Source organism: Leucoraja erinacea, chromosome 3 (genome assembly GCF_028641065.1).
Source record: "Leucoraja erinacea ecotype New England chromosome 3, Leri_hhj_1, whole genome shotgun sequence".
NCBI classification, from domain to species: domain Eukaryota; kingdom Metazoa; phylum Chordata; class Chondrichthyes; order Rajiformes; family Rajidae; genus Leucoraja; species Leucoraja erinaceus.
Genome location: NC_073379.1, coordinates 73,092,375 through 73,113,560, shown reverse-complemented (window position 1 = coordinate 73,113,560; position 21,186 = coordinate 73,092,375).

The following is a 21,186-nucleotide window of genomic DNA, read 5'->3' as shown; positions in this document are numbered from 1 at the left end:
ACATTAAATATAGAATAGAATGCCTTGAATTGTCATTCAAACAGACAAATATAAAGCTTAACTAAAAATACAATTAATTGAATATCATGAGAATTGAAAGCCATTTTTCGACGGCTTCTGCCAATTTGGAAAGACCATCTGTCAAAGTAGATTTGTATCAGTGTATAGGCATAGTGGCTCTTTTCTTCTCCAGGTTTTGGGAGAGTTCAATGATGTTCCCAGATTTCATATATTATCTGACTTTTAGAGATGCACCTTAATTACAAAGGGCAGAACTGTTCTATGGTCCCCTTTGTCTACCCACAATAGAGATGTCTTCTGATGTTTTAACATGCACGCAGAAGGTCAAAAATTAGGCAAGGTGATGAAAGAGCTAAATATAGAGAAATAATGTGGCTACTCATTCAGAAATGAGACTAATGCTGTCAAACCCAAGGTACCCATTTTTCAACAGGTGAACCTCCTAGCAAGTGAATGGCAAATAGTGAAGATGCTTCATTTAGTTGTTAAGAAAAAAAAATCCCTCTCATTATTTGAAAAGGTTTTGAAAGAAGATGTATTTCACATGGTTTCTGGAACTCCAAGCAGTCCAATAATAGCAGCTCCACTGACTAAAATAAACTGTGTACATTTTAAGAGTTATGGGGCTATAATCAGAAACCATAGCCAAATATGGAGATCTTCCTGACTTCTGTGAAAATCAAAATAAACATTTATTACCTTTGTTTTAAAGGAATAGACATTTACAAGTGGGCAATTTATAAGTAATTCCCAAGTGTATCAATATTGTCACCTTAGTTTTGATATCTGATGTGTTTATTCATGCAGTTGTTATGTTTTGCAACAAGGAGTTGCATACAAAAACATTAGAAGCCCAGCTGACTGTGGTGCAATTGGTACTGTGCTGAGACAACCTTTTCAGGATTATTTTTTTTGTCATAATAAGCACTGGAACCTAGGCACTATCCAGGCATGATCTGCAAATGGCATAACATTCATGGTACTGAAGTGCCAATCAAAGATGATCTTCTCCAACAATGGGGAATCTGACTATCTCCCCTTGACATTAAGAGGCATTACCATTGTTCATGCCTCCATCATCAATATCCCGAAGGTCACCAATGAAGAGAAACCCAACTGGGCCAGTCACATAGGTTCTGCAGCTCAAATGCAGGTGAAACATTGGGTATCCTGTGGTGAATTACTCTTCCCCTAGGCCTTTCCACTATCTACCAAATCAGATGCATGGTGGAAAGGAGAAACAAGAACTGCAGGTGCTGGTGTACAAAGAAAGATACAAAATATTAAAACAACTCAGCGGACCAGGTGGCATCTCTGGAGAACATGGATAGGTAACGTTTCAGGTTCCTTCTTCAGAATGGAGTTATTACGCTAAATTACTCCCACATTTTGTGTCTTTTCGCACGATGCAATAATCTCCACTTGCCCCATTAACTGCCGAAATATTTATCCCCTCCACCATTGGCATACTCCGCCTACATACCAGATCAATTTATCGCAATGACATTGATTGAGGATAAATATTCTCTAAAATGTAAGACATAACATCCTTGCATCTCTTTAAAATAAGGCATGGGATATTTTGCCACCACCTTAGTCAATAGCAGCAGCATTGCTTTGACGTCTACCCCAAAAATGCAGAATTGCCTTCCTGCTGGCCCAGATGGTCAGATCCATGGAGTAGATCGAGCAGCAATAATGTTCTGCTGCTCAATCTCGACTGGCACAATGAATACTAATTCTCTGCACAACAATGGGTATTGTCTCGAACATGCAAAGATCTAATAGAGAAATTCACTTAATGTCGGGTGATGCAATGTTGTAATTTGCTGCTCTGCAGAGTGGATGCAGCAAATCACTTTTATTTATTTCAGGGTGCTTAGATGCACACACTATGGGGTCAAAGTTTGATAAAAGTCATTAGATTCGGAGAAGATTGGAATGGAGTGTAAATGTCAGCACGGAGTCCTGGTCTGTGTCCATATTGAAAATTCCACCCCATATTTGAAAGGTGCTCCAGAGATGCAAGTTGTTACTGCATCTTCTTTAGGTTTAAATATTGCCAAAGCCACAAGTTATAATTTAGTGCTTTTAGTTTAGTTTAGTTTAGAGTATCTGTGCGGAAACAGGCCCTTCGGCTCACTGAGTCTGTACCGACCAACGATCCCCCACATTAACACACACTAGGGACAATATACACAGACACAATTTACACTTATACCATCCAATTAACCTACAAACCTGGACGTCTTTACAGAGCCTCTCTTCAGATATGAAGATCATGACATATTTTTGTCCATGCTACAGAGCCAGAAAGCTCACACTTCTCAGAGCGGTGTGTATACATTGAGTAATTCTTTACTTACAGTCCACAAATTCCATGCTGTAAACAATGTCTATTCATTGCGACCGAAAATGATGGCAAGCATAAAGTTCAATTACTAATAGTGTCTATTGGCTTGCCTCACATAAACTATCTAGTAATAAATTTAGTTACAATTAAGAGAACACTTGGAAACAATGATGTAGAGACATATTCAGTGTAAACTTTTCCCTTTATTTTCACATTTTTTCACTTATCCCTGAGGAAAATTCCAGAGGTGCAGACAACAATCCCGCACCTTATTTCCCCACAATCAAATACATTTTATAGTTTGGTAATTCAACTGTGGAAACTGTCACAGCCTGCTCCAACACTGCCAACGAAACATACTTTTCAATAGGGTCCTCTGCGAGATTGCTTGCATCTTTGCCCTCACTATCCCAGAGCCGTGTACCATATCCAAAGGCATCCTGATTGAAATGGTCAATCTGAGCACAGAAAAATATGATAAGCATTCATTAATTTCTTTGCAAACCTGAATGGTATGGGCAGATTTTGTTGTGTAGCTACATGTCGATTCAATTCTATAAAAAAAGTTCTTTACCATGAAGATGTTTTATCTTAAAATAGGTAGTACTTTACCTTGAAAATGTTATAACTACAATAAAAAAACATAACCTGCTATTTACAATGTGTAGGAAGGAACTGCAGATGCTGGTTTACAACAAAGATAGGCACATAATGCTGGAGTAACTCAATGGGACAGGCAGCATCTTTGGAGAGAAGGAAAGGGTGATGCTTCAGTTGGAGACCCTTCTTCAGACTGAGAGTCAGGGGAGAGGGAGATACAGAGATAAGGAATGTGTGAAAACAAGATTGCAAAAGAGATAAAGATCAAGGAAAATGTCAGAGAACATGACAACAAAACAAACAGCAGTGTCATTGTTGAGTTACTGACCATTGTCTGAAGAATATTTATACCATTTAACTTTTTTTTAATGAATATCCACAACAAACCATATCATTTTATACGGTTGCAGATAATTTAATGTTGATGCTTGGTCCAATGGCATTTAATTCTTCCTATATTTCCATCATCTCCTATCAGAGTACACTGAACTTCTGAAGAAGGGTCATGACCCAAAACCCATTCCTTCTCTCCAGAGATGCTGCCTGTCCCACTGAGTTACTCCAGTTTTTTATGTCTACCTACAAACTAGGGGCAGTTTACAATGACTATTTACCCTAACAATTTGGAAATCTTTATGGTATGGGAGGAAATGGAAACATTGGAGGAAATGCATACAGTCTTGGGAAGAACATGCAAACTCCACACAGAGAGCACCAGAGGTCAGGATTGAGCTCAGGTTGAGCTCAGCTCAATTCTGGTTGCCCCGTTACAGAAAGGTTGCGGAGGCTTTGAAGAGGGTGTGGAAAATGTTTACCAGAAAGTTGCCCAAATTAGAGGGTATTGGCTAGAAGGAGAAGTGGGACAAACTTGGATTGTTTTTCTTAGAGTGTCAGAGGCTTGAGGGGAGAACAGATAGAAGGATATAAAATTGTGAGGGGCATAGATAGGGTAGACTGTCGGAAGTTTTTTTCCCAAGGTGGAAATGTCAAAGACTAGAGGGTGGGTATGGCTTTAAAATGTGAGAGCCAAAGTTTAAAGGAGGCATGTTGGGCAAGTTCTTTACAGAGGAAATGATGGATGCTTGGAACACACTGGCAGATGGTGGTGGTGGAGGCAGGTGCAACAATGGCATTGAGGGGGCTTCAAGAACAGAACCAGGATATGCAGGGAATGGAGAGATATGGATGATATGCAGGTAGAGGAGATTAGTTTAAATTGGCATTATGTTCAGCATGGACATGGTGAGCCGAAGGGCCTGTTACTGTACTGTTCCACGTTCTATGCATCACTGGAGCTGCAAAGCAACAACTCTCCCAGCTCCACTGCTCAGAGGTATTACAGATTTTACTTCTGCACTGCAACGCCAAACAATCCTCTTTATGAAAGAATATCTCCCTAACACTTCCTTTAGGATGAAGTTCCAGTCATAACTTCCATAGCAATACTCTACAGCTACATGACGTATCAAATGGGGTTGCATCTGTAAATACATTTCATGTACCAAACTTTTTGCGATGCTGCACCTCTCCAATTGCTTCCATTCTCTCAGTTAATTTTTTCCAGAATTGAGCCTCGGGTCACCTAAGTTCAAGTGTGAACCCAGGCGTGGAAGATGTAAATTATTTAACTATCTCTGATGAAATGGAACCTGATGTACTACTGGCAGGAGCCACTGGATAACAATCAGGTGGGAAACCTGGCTTGTGGGCCGGATATAAAATAATGATGAGACGGAGATTGAGAACCTCGTGGCCAGGTGTCGAGAAACAACCTTTCTCTCAATGTCAGCAAGTTAAAGGGGATAATGATCGACATCAGGAACCAAAGCGTTACACATTACCCAGTTTGCATTGACGGTGCTGATGTAGAGATGGTTGAAAAGTTCAAATTCGTTGGAGGCAATATCACCACCTTCTCCTGCACCACCCATATTGAAGCAATGACCAAGAAGGCACACCAACACCACTACTTCCTTTGAAGGCTTAGGAAGTTTGGCATGTCCCCTACAACTCTCACCAACGTCTACAGATGCAACATGGAAAGCATATTATCAGGATGCATCACAGCTTGGTTTGAGAACAGCTCCACCCAAGACCACAAAAAATTGTGGGCGCAGCCCAGACCATCACACAAACCAACCTCCCTTCTATTGACTCCATTTATACCTCATGCTGCCTCGGCAAGGCCAACAATATAATTAAGGATGAGTTGCACCCTGGCCACTCCCTCTTCTCTCCTCTCCCATCAGGCAAAAGGTATAGAAGTGGGAAAATGCACACCACCAGATTCAGGGACAGTTTCTTCCCAGCTGTTATCAGGCAACTGAATCATCCTGCCACAACCAGAGAGCAGTGCTGAACTACTATCTACCTCTTTGGTGATCCTCGGACTATACTTGATCGGACGTTGCTGGCTTTACCATGCACTAAATATTATTCCCTAATCATGTGTCTATACACTGTAAATGGATCGATTGTAATCATGTATTGTCTTTCTGCTGACTGGTTAGCAAGCAACAAAAGCTTTTCACTGCACCTCAGCACATGTGACAATAAACTAAACTGAACTGAACTGAATGTGTAAGAACTGCAGATGCTGGTTTAAAGCAAAGATAGACACAAAAATGCTGGAGTATCTCAGCGGGTCAGGCAGCATGTCTGGAGAAAAGGCACAGGGATAGATGTTTCCCTCTCCCCTGACTTTCAATATGAAGAAGGGTCTCAACCCGAAACGTCACCCATTCCTTCTATCCAGAGACGCTGCCTGTCCTGCAGAGTTACTCCAGCATTTTTGTGTCTATGAACTGAACTGAACTTGTGCTGTCCCTATGTTATACACCACTGTGATGGAGGGTACAGTTGTACAATCATCTCCATGCCCCCCCCCCCCCCCCCCCCCCCCCCTACCCCCTGGCTCAGGCCGAATGAAGTGGATGGAGGAATTCAACCCTCTAATCCTTGACTTCCTGATCAGCATGACCTCAGTTCCACAGCAGACACTTTGTCGCTGAGCCATCAAGATCACTTGTCAACTCATTGCTTTGGCTGAAGTTGAGGTTGCGTTTTGGTAACTTGTACATGTAAACAAAGATTCCATGCTTGCTTACATAAAGGAGAAATATGTTACTGTATAAATAATTACAATAAATCTATGAAAGCATTCATTACATTTCATGTTAGAGAGGCACATCGTTAAACTTAGAGTGCAATTATTCCAATCATTTCCAATGTCATAAAGTAAATGTCAGAATCTATTAACAGAAACTATTAATCAATTGACTAATCCCGATTAATTAGCCAGTGAACTGGCATCCCATCAGGAGACGGAATTTGTAGGAAGGAACTGCAGGTGTTGATTTAAACTGAAGAGAGACACAAAAAGCTGGAGTGACCCAACAGGAAAGGCAGCATCTCTGGAGAGAAGGAATGGGTGCTGTTTCAGGTTGTGACCAGACAGGAAAGTGATACGAGAGATATAGGCCATGATGTAGAGAAATATAGAACAAATGAATGAAAGATATGCAAAAAAAGTAACAAAGATAAATAGTGATCCTTTATCATTGTTACTTTTTTGCATATCTTTCGTTTATGCACGGGTTACCACAGGGGGCAGTGGTCTGAAGAAGGGTCTCGACTGGAAAAGCGACCCATTCCTTCTCTTTAGAGATGCTGAGTTACTCCAGCATTTTGTATCCCATCGGGAGACAACAGCCAGGGAGGGAGGTCTTCTTCCGTTTCTTTGCTTCCTCACACGAAAGGGGCAGGTTAATGGGACAAGCAACTGTCAGTCATAATACCTTCAGCATTGGGAAAGGTGTAACATCATCCGAGCGGCAGCTGTTAACCCGTATTGAAGGCACTCAGCCTTCCTCAGTGACTGCCTCCTGCAAGAATCCATGCAGCTGGCAGCCAGCCAGCCAGCTGCAGGAATCTCCGACTGTGCTGCAGCACCCTAGATTGTATGATATGACCCCCAGACTGGAGAATGTCTATGGAGTTAGTTCATTCATTATCCTGTATGGGTTCCACAGGACCAGCTCTGGGATGGGATGGGATGGGATGGGGGGTGGGGGTACTTAGGTAATGTGATCCTTCTCAGCTGCCAAGAATCCCTCCCTCAGGAAATACCTGTCAGTGGGGGAGTGGGGGGGGGGGAGGGGGAGCTGAGTATTACCGGGTTAGAATAGGAAGGGATTCAGACAGAGAGAGCATTGTCGGCACAAGCTAGTGTGTCAGGGCTGTGTGACAGACTGCTATTTCCTACAGGCACATTCTTAGGCAATCAGGCTTTTAGTCCCTGCTTGTCAAGCTGGCAGCGAACGTCATCTTTACCATTCCACAGTGAAATCTCTCCAGTTCCCCTCCAGGTACAGGTGTAGTTCATGCTGCGGGTAGAGCCAAGTTTTCTGACATAAATAAAAATAAATGCGGATTATTTACATTTTCCACGTTTAGATACTGTGTTCACGGTAATGTGGTAGATGCTATCAGATGAGTTATTTTGTCTTCTTCTGATGCAAACACAATTTATGTTTTTTGCATGTAAATGCTGTCAGGTCGAAAGATTTTTTAACACATTCATGGTCAAAAGAAAGTTAGAAGACTATGGTTAGTCGAAGAAAGTGAACTACTTTAAACCTAATTCCTTTCTGCATTCTCCATATCTATCCTCTGTGGATCATCCAAGGATACACTTCCTCAGGCAGTGCTCCAATACCTTTATCAAATAGCCTTTGTTCACATACAGGTCTGAATACCAGTAAGTTATTCAGATGCGGGGTGTAGTGTCTGTAGGAATTTCACTGTTGGTGCTTTTGAAAGTAAGAAAGGAGGTAGGCTTATCAACAGGATGTCCTTGCGTGGTGCAGCAGTAGTGTTGCTGTCTTACAGCACCAGAGACCCGGGTTTGATCCTAATGGATCAGGCTGTCTTTACGGAGTTTGTATGTTCTCCCTGTGACCACGTGGATTTTCTCTGGATGCTCCGGTTTCCCCCCATACACCAAAGACGTACATTTTTGTTGGTTAATTGGTTTCAGTAAAAATTGTAAATTGTTCCTAGTGTGTAGGATAGGCCAGTGTTGGGGTTGATTGCTGGTCGGCGGGGACTCAGTGAGCCAAAGGGCCTGCTTCCACTCTGTATCTCTAAAGTCCAAAGTCTTTCATAGAAGGTAGTCGGCTCAGAGCTGAACCGCAGTCTGGTGCAACACTGGGTTACAGTCAGCCTCAGAGTACCCTCAGTTTTAAAGGTGCCCTGACACTCGGGTTGCCAACTGTCCTGTATTAGCCAGGACATCCTGTGGACTAAATTGGTTTGTCCCATACGGGACCCATGTCCCATATTTGACTGCTACTACTCAGGTCGAGAGGACTGTCGAATCGGAGAGCCGTGTCCGACCTTGCCTCACCTGTCCCTACGTAGTGCAGCCCATGGAGTGCAGTAGTAGAGCTTCGCCCGCAGCCCCGCTGTCCGACCTTCGAACCTTCGCTTACCGCCGACACCACCACCCCTCCTTCTCATGGCCGATCATTGGTTCATGAGTTGAATGGGGTCATGGACTTTGCAAGCGTGTCGTGCGCAAAGTCTGGCGCCCGGGCCAAAACTCCTCAGCTGGCATGCTGCCTGGGCTTTGTGTGCAGTCCAGCACCCGGGCCAACTCATCATTCACCCAGTCATGGCCAAGCCATGCAACAAATTGCCGTCGGGAATTTGTCTCTTATTTTGACCTTTTGTCCCTTATTTGGGAGTGAGAAAGTTGGCAACCCTACCTGACACTGAAGTATATCACATACTTTTGCTTATTTTATTATGAAACTAGACCAAGTGCAGACCCGTTGGGTCTGTTCCTCCAACGTGCGGTTGTGGGGGGGAGGCGGCATGCAGCATCACACACTAACTATCCCCCCCCCCCCCTCGCGCACTCACGCTAATAGAGGGGAGGAGGGGGGGAGAGAGAGAGAGAGAGAGAGGAGAGAGGGGAGAGGAGAGAGAGAGAGGAGGGGGGGAGAGAGAGAGAGGGGGGGGAGGAGAGAGAGGGGGGGAGGGGGAGAGGGGGGGAGAGAGAGAGGGGGGGAGAGAGGAGGGGGGGAGAGGGGGGGGGGAGAGGGGGGGAGAGAGAGGGGGGAGAGGAGGGAGAGAGGGGGGAGGGGGGGAGAGGAGGGGGGGGAGAGGGGGGGGGGAGAGGGGGGGAGAGAGGAGGGGGTAGGGGGGTGTGGAGGGGAGGAGGGTTTATGGGAGGGACGGTGGGAGGGGATGGAGGGGGGAGGGGAGGGGGAAGGAGATGGGGGGGAGGAGGGGGGGGGGATAGAGGGGGGAGGAGAGGGGGGAGGAGAGGGGGGGGGGGAGAGGGAGGGGGGAGGGGGGGGGGGAGAGGGGGGGGAGGAGAGGGGAGGGGAGTAGAGGAGAGGGGCGGAGGGAGAGAGGGGGGGATGAGAGGGGAGGAGGAGAGGGGGGGGAGGAGGGGAGGGGTGGGAGAGGGGGAGAGGAGAGGAGAGGGAGGGGGAGAGTAGATGGGAGGGGGGGAGGAGAGCGGGATGAGGGAGGGGAGGGAGGAGGGGAGGAGAGGGGAGGGGGGGGGGTGGGGGGAGGAGAGGAGAGGGAGGGGGAGAGGAGATGGAGGGGGGAGAGAGAGTGTCTTTTTACTTCAACCCAAACCCAAACATCCAAATGCAGGCAGTGCTTATTTACCTCTAACCCTATTTTCATTTTCAAACCAAATTAAGGGTACTCACAGTGCTGTAGACATTTGTCAGTGTCATTCAAAGCTCTAATTGAGGCACACCACTTGCAGAGACTGATTGAGGCACACCACTTCCAGGTTTTATAGTACCTCTCCCTCCCTCCAGCAGGGGCAGCAAAGAGAATGGGGAATGTTGTAAAAACATTAATATCTCTGTCAATTTTCATCGACAGGAAAAATCCTCGACACACACGCGGTGGAGGGGTTCTCTGAGCGAGGTGGCCAAAAATGACGGCCGTAGGTGGTGGCGTTCTCTCGGAAACCGCAGCACAGAAAGCCGAAACTGGTCAAGAAAAGAGTTTTAGTAATATAGATAAATAAGCTTATAGAAATCCTCATCTATTTACGCACAAATTTATCTGCTAAATATTTACTTGCGTACTGTTATTAATTCAACTGATAATGAATTCAGTTGGTCCACTCTTTTTGACCTCTGACATCCGCTCAAATGGGAAGGCACATTTCTGAGCCTTGAAGTGTCCACTCTCGGTGACCTCAATACCGGCGGTTCACTGGAAATTTATGAGGATGTTGACAGGACTCGAGGGCCTGCCTATAGGGAGAGGTTTAGCAGGCTAGGACTTTATTCCTTGGAGCGCAAGAGATGAAGGGTGATCTTCTGGAGATGTACAAGATCATGAGCAGAACATACAGTGGCTTGCAAAAGTTTTCATACCCCTTGAACTTTTCCACATTTTGTCACGTTACAACCACAAACGTAAAGGTATTTTATTGGGATTTTATGTGATAGACCAACACAAAGTGGCGCATAATTGTGAAGTGGAAGGAAAATGATACATGGTTTTCAAATTTTTTTACAAATAAAAAACTGAAAAGTGTGGCGTGCAAAAGTATTCAGCCCCCTTTACTCTGATACCCCTAAATAAAATCCAGTGCAAAAGCCTTCAGAAGTTCAGGCAATTCCCCAGGCCCAGCGGCTTTACTCTGACCTACCCACCCCGGGCCGCGGGTAAATAAAATCGGCTCAGTGCAACCTAATTTTGCCTCCATCAGAAGTCAGTGGCCGCATAATTAGTAAATAGTAGTCCACATTGTTCAGTGTAATCTAATCTCAGTAGTAAATACACTTGCTGTTCTAATCTCAGTAAAGCTGTTCTGTGAAGGCCTCAGAGGTTTGTTAGAGAACATTAGTGAACAAACAGCATCATGAAGCCCAAGGAACACACCAGACAGGTCAGGGATAAAGTTGTGGAGAAGTTTAAAGCAGGGTTAGGTTATAAAAAAATATCCCAAGCTTTGAACATCTCACGGAGCACTGTTCAATCCATCATCCGAAAATGGAAAGTGTATGGCACAACTGCAAACCTACCAAGACATGGCCGTCCACCTAAACTGACAGGCCGGGCAAGGAGAGCATTGATCAGAGAAGCAGCCATGAGGCCCATGGTAACTCTGGAGGAGCTGCAGAGATCCACAGCTCAGGTGGGAGAATCTGTCCACAGGACAACTATTAGTCGTGCACTCCACAAATCGGGCCTTTATGGAAGAGTGGCAAGAAGAAAGCCATTGTTGAAAAAAAGCCATAAGAAGTCCCGTTTGCAGTTTGCCACAAGCCATGTGGGGGACACAGCAAACATGTGGAGGAAGGTGCTCTGGTCAGATGAGAACAAAATTGAAGTTTTTGGCCTAAATGCAAAACGCCATGTGTGGCGGAAAACTAACACTGCACATCACCCTGAACACACCATCCCCACTGTGAAACATGGTGGTGGCAGCATCATGCTGTGGGGATGCTTTTCTTCAGTCTCTAGATGTGCAAAGCTGGTAGAGACATACCCCCAAAAGACTTGCAGCTGTAATTGCAGCGAAATGTGGTTCTACAAAGTATTGACTCAGGGGGGCTGAATACTTTTGCACGCCACATATTTCAGTTTTTTATTTGTAAAAAAAATTTGAAAACCATGTATCATTTTCCTTCCACTTCACAATTATGCACCACTTTGTGTTGGTTTATCACATAAAATCCCAATAAAATACATTTACGTTTGTGGTTGTAACGTGACAAAATGTGGAAAAGTTCAAGGGGTATGAAAACTTTTGCAAGCCACTGTATAGGGTAGGAGTCTTTTAGCGGAATCGAGAATCTGTGGAGAAGACAGAGTTTTAAGGTGAGGATGGAAAGATTTAACAGGAACCTGAGGGGCAACTTTTTTACACAAAGGTAGTCGGTGCACAGAATGAGCTGATGAAAGAAATGGTTGAGGCAGGTACATGGATAGGATTACCTCCCTCTCCCTATCGCTCCCCCACCCAAGTCACACTAGCTTCTCATTCTCACCCAACAAACATTTAACAATGGCCTGTTTCCTTTATCATTTTTACTGTTTTGCATATCTTTCATTCATTGTTCTTTATCTATCAGCATCATCGTCTATATCTCTCATTTCCCTTATCCCTAACCAGTCTGAAGAAGCGTCACGACACGAAACGTCACCCATTCCTTCTTTTCAGATATGGTGCCTGTCCCGCTGAGTTACTCCAGCTTTTTGTGTCTATCGTGGATAGGATAGAATAGGTTTAGAAGCATTTGGGCCAAGTGCAGGCAAGTGGGACTAGTGTAGATGGGGCATGTTAGGCGGAGTGGGTAGGTTGGGCCGAAATGTCTGTTTCCACACTGTATGACTCTATGACCTCCTCCAGTGGCCATGTGCATCCCTTCAGTTCCAGTTCTCCTGTGGCTCCCTGGCCTTGTGCTCATGCCCACCTGCTTGAACAGCACCAGCTGCTGGAACTGTCTCTCCTGACCTTGTGCTCATGCCCACCTGCTTGAACAGCTCCAGCTGCTGGAACTGTCTCTCCTGACCTTGTGCTCATGCCTACCTTTTTGGCTCCTCTTCTTTTCCTCTACCTATCCTTCTATGTTACTGTAAAGGAAACTAGACGTCGTTCATAGTCCTTTAACTAAGTCTTTATTCAGACACTAATAACACACGTTCCAGTACTAACCGCAACTGGTCTACACACGTACTGGAACCTAACAGGGAGGGAACATGCAGATACTACAGTTATACTATAGAATGTGGGAGGGACAATATGCTAATGAGGTAGTTACATATATGGTTACATGCATAACCATCTACAGTTACTTTACACCAACTCAGCTGTGCTTGCAAACACAGCCTATTGGTATCTCAGCTGCTGATTGCCCTTGTGTTGCGGTGTGGGATGGTGCTGTACATTGGAAGAATCAAAGCCAGTCAATAGTCCATGAGTTGCCAGGAGTCCTTGTCATGTAATTGTTGCCTCATGGTTTCCTTTATTGCTTGAACAGATCATTCAGCTTCCTCAGTGTACACCAGAGACCAAGTTATGCTGCATACCCTTTGAGTGTAGGACTCAGTGACAAATTGTGTCGACCTGAATTGTAGACCATTCTTGGGAACCAGTTCTAAGGAGGAATGTGGGTTTCAAAAGCAAATCTGAGTCTCTGAGGTCTGTTTGGTGGAGCTGCACAATCCAAACAGCAACTCTTGAGTGGCTATCAACTGGCAGGAGGAAATATTCATCTCCCAACAGAAAGACAACACCCCACCACTTGGAAGGGACCACCACATTTACACCTATATGTGAGCATCTGTGGTCTATAATCTTAAAATGCTGAGTAGTTCTCCAAGAATGCAAAAACAGGCCAGTGTAGATCACCCTTGGCCTCTGTCTTCAAGTAGACAATTCCCATTTGTTAAGCATGGAAATGATTCTGCAGTACCTTTGCAATCACCACTGTGTGTCCCCACTTCATGCAACCTTGACTCACAAAGAGCTCATAGCAACTTCTGTAGGTGATCTGACTCTCAAATCTGATTTCCTCCACCTTGCATCAATTCACATAACCACCTCAGAAGAACAAGTGTTACACATTGTCAAATGTTTGGTTCTCTGTTAGTGCTAGATTAAAATGTAGCTTTAATTTTCACCATGTTTTCATCTGAAATCTTGTCTATAGGTCATGGCAGAAGTAGACTCATCAACACCACATGTATCACTGGCCCTACCAATATTGCAATTGATCAGTAGAGCCAGGATGTTTAGGCACTAAAAAACTGAAATAGGCAGGCAAACAGGCATAATAAAATTACAAAAAAGGCACGAAAAAGGCATTTATTGACAAAAAGGCATAAAAGGTATTTATTTCCACCACCAAATATGGTTAAAAATAATAATATAAAGGTATATTACATTAAATGACCAAAGTTGCCCAGTTGCACAAAATTACCAGCATTTTTTTCAAATTATCTGGTGTAAAATTATGCCGTCTGTCAGACAAAATATGCTTCAATTGTGAAAAACTTCTGTCTACCTCAGCTGAGGTCACTGGTGCATACCTGAAACAAGCTACAGACTCTGTATTAATGTTGATATCTTGTGCATTACACCTACCTTTGAGAACTTTAGCTATGTTTTGTATTTCATCAAGATTTACAAGGTTAATTCCAGGGATGGTGGGACTGTCATATGCTGAGAGAATGGAGCAGCTGGGCTTGTACCCTCTGGAGTTTAGGAGGATGAGAGGGGATCTCATTGAAGCATATAAGATTGTTAAGGGTTTGGACACGCTAGAGGCGGGAAACATGTTCCCGATGTTGGGGGAGTCCAGAACCAGAGGCCACAGTTTAAGAATAAGGAGTAAGCCATTTAGAACAGAGATGAGGAAACACTTTTTCTCACAGATACAGACTGGGCCTGGAGCCATGCTCCCTCCCCCTCCCCAGGCTCAAGAATGCAGCCTCAAAAAGCCAAACAAGCCGAGGGAGAAGCTTCCCTGCGGGCCCTCCCCTTCCAGCAGGGCTCCCGCTGCTTCAGACTGGAATATTGCATTGGGGGAACAAGGCCAAAACAGTACACGAGCGAGGTTTTTGCACAACGACACGGACACAGATAGATTATATGGGCATAAAGTCGCGTTCTTCCCTAATGCTTCACCAATCCTGACTCCACAGTTCGAAGCTACCATAGCGCACTCTTTTGGGTACAAAAATCCAAAAATTGGTAAAATATTTGATATTTTTTCAAAATGATCACAATAAAACTGGTACCAAAACGAATGGACACAGGACATATCGGAACCCTGGGCCCGGAGCCAGAAGAATTCTTTAATTACCTAATAATGGGAAAAAAAAAAACGCTTATACTTAAATTCGGGAAAAAATGCGCCGACTCCAACAATAAAAATATGGATATCTTCAGACTGGAATATTGCACCTGGGGGAGAGATGGCCTCCTAGCAGGTAAAGCAGACTAATTTCAAAAGATAGGTCTATGTTTCTGGACCTATAAAGTATGAGGTGCACCAATCTAAAAAAAACAAATATTAAAATAAGCGGAATCACAATGGTAACGGGAGGTAAAATAACAAAAAACAGACTTGGTGGTGTGTCTTTTTTTAATAGAGCGAAGTTTCATTCAGGGTCTATTTCTCACTTTACTTCCTTCTCTATTTTACAAGGGGCTTTCTTTTCACACTCTCGCACTGCAACTCTTACAAAATCCAGCTTGAGAAAGAAAAAAAAAAAAATGACTTCCTAAACACTGCAGTGGCTGTTGTTGGCAGTTACAGCTATGATGTCACAATGGGAAAAAAATTTACATAAACTGCCTGTGAAAAGGGCTCCACCCGATAATGATATCACAATGGGATTACTCATTTAAAAAAAAATTAAAAAAAAAAAAAAAAAAATAAAAAAATAAAAAAATAAAAAAATAATATTTGCACCATACCTTTCTCACAATTGTCTTTGTGGTGTGTTTTTTTAATCAAGTTTCATTCAGATACATAACATTGTCACAATGGGATCTAATTTACATAAACTGCCCGTGAACAGGGCTCCACCCGATAATGATATCACAATGGGATCTCATTTACATAAATTTCTCATCAAGCATGTTCCACCCAGTGCAATGAGAGATTTGTTACATTATTGTAAGGAGAGGGAGGGGTGAGGGGGGAGGAGGAGAAATGTTATTTAAACATTGTGTTCAGTGGGAGAGCTCAATAGGGGAGAGGTGAGGGAGGGAGTGACTGAGGGTAGGGAAGCGGAGAGGTGAGACGGAGTGGAGGAGGGGAAGAGGACAGGGGAGAGAAGAGGGAGGGTGAAGAGGAGGGGGAGGGAGTGTATGAGCCATGGAGAATATGTTGGGGGCTATGGGTGAGTGGTGGAATATAACGTTGGGTAACGGGTTGCGTTGGGGGAACAGGTGAGTGTTGGAAATGAGTTGCGTTGGGGGAACAGGTGAGTGCTGGAATATTGCGTTGGGGGAGCGGGGCCCAATGGGTCCCACTTAGTCTAGTATCCCTCTAAACCTGTCCTATCCATGTACCTGTCTAACTGCTTCTTAATTGTAGGGATAGTCCCTGCCTCCTCTGGCAGCTTGTTCCATTCACCCACCACTCTTTGTGTTCAAAATTTACAGGTTATTCGCCACTATAAAGAAATCACAGTTGAGAATCTTTCAGTTTGAATATGCCAATTCTGCACAATGTGATTAATTCAGTTTATGGAAGGCTGACAGCAGGAAAGAGGGACTTTTCATTTCCTTGATTCTTTTAAGGTTACTACAGAAAAGAGTAGGTTAAAATGTTATTGCTGCCATGGTCTCACTAGCCACATCCAACCAAGTTATATAACATGATAATTTGACATTTCTGATTTAATGTGCAGACAAGGATTGTGAGAACTATGAAGCACATCTTACATGAAAAGGCCTTTTTCAGTACGAGTTAGAATGAGGGATTCTAATTTACCCGAGTCACTGCCAGAGAGCCTGGGGCATAAATCTTACTCCAGGCTGATTAGTGGTAGACAAAAATGCTGGAGAAATTCAATGAGTGAGGCAGCATCTATGGAGAGAAGGAATAGGGGATGTTTGGGGACGAGGCGCTTCTTCAGACTGATGTCGGGGGGGAGGGGGGGGGGAGTCAAAAGAAATGAAGAGGCGGAGACAGTAGCCTTGTGGGAGAGCTGGGAAGGGGAAGGGAAGAAGGGAGAAAGCAAGGAATATCTGAAATTGGAGAAGTCAATGTTCATACCGCAGGGGTGTAAACTATCCAAGCGAAATATGAGGTGCTGTTCCTCCAATTTGCACTGGGCGTCACTCTGGTAATGGAGGAGGTCCAGGACAGGAAGGTTGGATTTGGAATGGGAGGGGGTTGAAGTGCTGAGCCACCGGGAGATCAGGTTGGTTATTGCAAACTGAGCAGAGGTGTTGGGCGAAGCAACTAACAGACTGCTGACCGACATCTACTACAAACCCACTGACTCCCATGCTTATCTGGGCTACACTTCTTCCCACCCTGCTTCCTGTAAGGACTCTATCCCCTACTCCCAATTCCTCTGTCTACGCCTCATCTGCACCCAGGATGAGGTGTTCCAGACCAGGGCATCGGAGATGTTCTCATTCTTTAGGGAACGGGGGTTTCCCTCTTAGAAACATAGAAAATAGGGTGCAGGAGTAGGCCATTTGGCCCTTCGAGCCTGCACCGCCATTCAATATGATCATGGCTGATCATCCAACTCAGTATCCTGTACCTGCCTTCTCTCCATACCCCCTGATCCCTTTAGCCACAAGGGCCACATCTAACTCCCTCTTAAATGTAGCCAATGAACTGGCCTCAACTACCTTCTGTGGCAGAGAATTCCAGAGATTCACGACTCTCTGTGTGAAAAATGTTTTTCTCATCTCGGTCCTAAAAGATTTCCCCCTTATCTTTAAACTGTGACCCCTTGTTCTGGACTTCCCCAACATCGGGAACAATCTTCCTGCATCTAGCCTGTCCAATCCCTTAAGAATTTTGTAAGTTTATATAAGATCCCCCCTCAATCTTCTAAATTCTAGCGAGTACAAGCCGAGTCTATCCAGTCTTTCTTCATATGAAAGTCCTGACATCCCAGGAATCAGTCTGGTGAACCTTCTCTGTACTCCCTCTATGGCAAGAATGTATTTCCTCAGATTAGGTGACCAAAACTGTACGCAATACTCCAGGTGTGGTCTCACTAAGACCCTGTACAACTGCAGTAGAACCTCCCTGCTCCTATACTCAAATCCTTTTGCTATGAATGCTAACATACCATTCGCTTTCTTCACATGTCTGCTGCACCTGCATGCCTACTTTCAATGACTGGTGTACCATGACACCCAGGTCTCGTTGCGTCTCCCCTCTTCCTAATCGGCCACCAATACCGCAAGACAAAATGTGGAACTGCAGAAGGTGGTTTAAACCGAAGATAGACACAAAATGCAGGAGTAACTCAGCGGGACAGGCAGCATCTATGGAGAGAAGGGTCGAGACCCTTCTTCAGACTGAAAGTCACAGGAAAGGGAAACAAGAGATATAGACAATGATGTAGAGAGATATTCGTAGAAAAAATGAATGAAAGATGTGCAAAGAAGTATCAATGATAAACAATGATCCTTTATCATTGTTACCTTTTTGCATATCGTTCATACCTGCATGGGTTAGCACAGGAAGCAGCCCTGATGCAGTCATCAATGTAGTGGAGAACGAGTTAGGGGATAGGGCCAGTGTAGGGCTGAAACAAGGACTGTTAAAAAAGGCAGGCATAGCTGGGGTCGCACACGAGTGCCCATGGCTACACCTTTAACTTGGAGAAAGTGAGAGGAGTCAAAAGATAAGTTATTGAGGGTGAGGTCTATGGAGAAGTTGTTGTTGTCGTTAAAGGTGTAGCCATGGGCACACACATGTGCCCCAGCTATTCCTGCCTTTTTGTCAGTTACATCAAACTTGTTTTCAGCATACATTTTCTACTTTTGGAACATGGAATGAAAGCCAGTCGTCCTCAATCTTGAGAGCCTACCAAGAAGAAAGATGTGGAAAAAAATAGTTTACGTACTGAATTGAATATCCTCTCACCTATTTGCCTGACCTGCTTTTGGGGAAATTAAATGAGCACATGTGTTTACAATTCACAGTTTTAGTAAAAGCACAATGGAATTACATATTCCTGTTCTCACAAGTGTGCTGGCAGATGAAGAGCAATGGGAGTTGACCTCTGTATATATAAAAAATGGGCAACCAGACTCCTCAGGGGAATGACTAACAACCCATGTTACAGTAGAACCCAAACTGAAACATCCTGTAGATTGGGCATGTTCGACTTCCACTAACACCTAACCCAATCAGTTAGTTGCTAAAAACTTCTAAACACTGTGATTGCCAAGATCTCTTCCTCAATACTCAACAAATTAAAGTATTTAAATTGCGAACTAATACATTAGTTGTGAGTTTGTGTATATATACACATTGAGCTTTTCTTTTCACTCTCTCGTTTGTCATATCATACTATGTTTGCATGTTCTGATGTGCTGCAGCAGGTATGAATTTCATTGTGCTATCTGGGACATGACAATAAAACACTCTTGACTATTGATCACCATTTACTCAATAAAAGCAGCTGCATTTTATTGGGAGGTGTTTTGGTCAGGGAACTCCAGTTAAAAGACTTGCTTTCATTGTTCATGTGAACAAGAAGATTGCTTTTACAGGATTTCTGTTCAATCTAATCAAAGGTTCAGAATCCCATAGTTAAGGATATTATTTACACAGTGTAATCTGTAAATTTGATAGTTTTTGAAGAAACCACATCACAGCATGAGTCCTATTTATTAGTCATACACTAATGATCCGGCAATTAAGTCGTAAGCAGCACAGTGGACCTCTTGGGAAGTATCATTAAACAGTAGAGGTTAAAGTATGACTGTAACTTAAAGTTAGATTTTTTTGGGGGCTATTTATTCTACATAACAGTGATATTTTGCAGTAAATCTATTCTTTTCCTTAACCCTTTCATCACCAGAACTTAAGCAATGTTGGAAGGTGTGCAGAGATGATTTACGATGATGTTACCATGATTCGAGGGCATGAGCTATTGGGAGAGATTAGGCAGGTTAGAACTTTATTCCTTGGAGTGCAGGACGCTAAAGAGTGATCTTATGGAGGTATATAAAATCATGAAGGGATAGATAGGGTGTATGCACAGAGTCTTTTACTCAGTATAGGGGAATCAAGAAACAGAGGACATGGGAATAAGGTGAGGAGAAAAATGTAATCGGAACCCGAGGGACAACTTTTTCACTCTGAAGATAGGGTATATGGTATGTGATACCAGAGGAGGTAGTTGAGGTAGGGACAAACAACATTTAAAATACATTTGAGCAGGTACATGGATTACAAAGGTTTAGAGAGAGATGGACCAAATGCAGGCAAATGGGACTAGCTTAGATTGGGCCTCTTGGTCAACATGGAGGAGGTAGGCCGAAGGGCATGTTTCAATGCTGTATGACACTAAGACTCTAACAGGCCTTATTTTTTAATTATGCATAGATTCCCTTCTCGGTGCGGTGTGATTACTCAAGTTCACAAACCAACAATGTTCAGACATTTGTCAGTTCTTTTCTCATACAACTGCACATGGATAAATAGTTCCCAAATAATGACATGCCCGGTTGCAAGAATTGTACAGAGCTCATGTCAAGAACAGATTCATTTCATACAGAGCTCATGTCAAGAACAGATTCATTTCATATTACTTATCCTTGTGATGCATGGATAGGTTGGCTTGGAGCCTCCTTTTAAATCCACTTTAGGTGGATTTCTACCACTTGCAAGAAATTCAAGCTACCTCCCCTGACCCGGCAGGTTTGCTAAATTCATCAGTGAAGCTCATTGAGGGCACAAACCTAATAACACATATTCAATTGCATACATTTTCAACTGTGATCCCAAAACATCATCCTATCCCTACATTTCTCTGTATTTCTTAACTGAACATTAAAAGCTTCTTATAATTAACCAATGATAGGATTATCTCCCTATGATTAAACAATCTGCTATGACTTTGACTCACGGTAATTAGGTGTAGAAAGTAGCTACTTAGGTGAGGCAGTAACTGGGTGGAGCTGCTGCATGTGTAACCACAACAAAAGTCTCACCCTCTCCTCCCTTCCTGGTGACATAGATAAAATTGACAGCAGCCATGCCACTGGCTGCACGGGCAGTGTGATGGAGGGTCTCGACCCGAAACGTTGCTTATTCCTTTTCTTCAGAGATGCTGCTTGACCTCCAGCTGACTAATCCCAGCATTTTGTGTATATCCACTGACTGCAGGGACAGCTGAATGAACATGGTGAGTCTGAAAGGCTGCAAACATTTATTTCAATGCATGGTGTATTTATGGTAAAGCAGATGAACTTCGAGCCTGGATCAATGTTTGGGTTTATGACGTTGCAGCTATTGCAGAGACTTGGTTGCGAGGGACACAACTGGCAGCTCAACGTTCTAGGGTTTCAATGTTTTGATGAGATAGAGAGGGAGGTAAAAGAGGTGGAGCAGTTCCATTGTTACTCAGGGGGGCAATGTCATAGCTGCACTCAGAAAGGAGATACTGGAGGGATCATCCACTTAGGCAAAATGGATGGAGTTCAAAAATAAGAAAGGTGT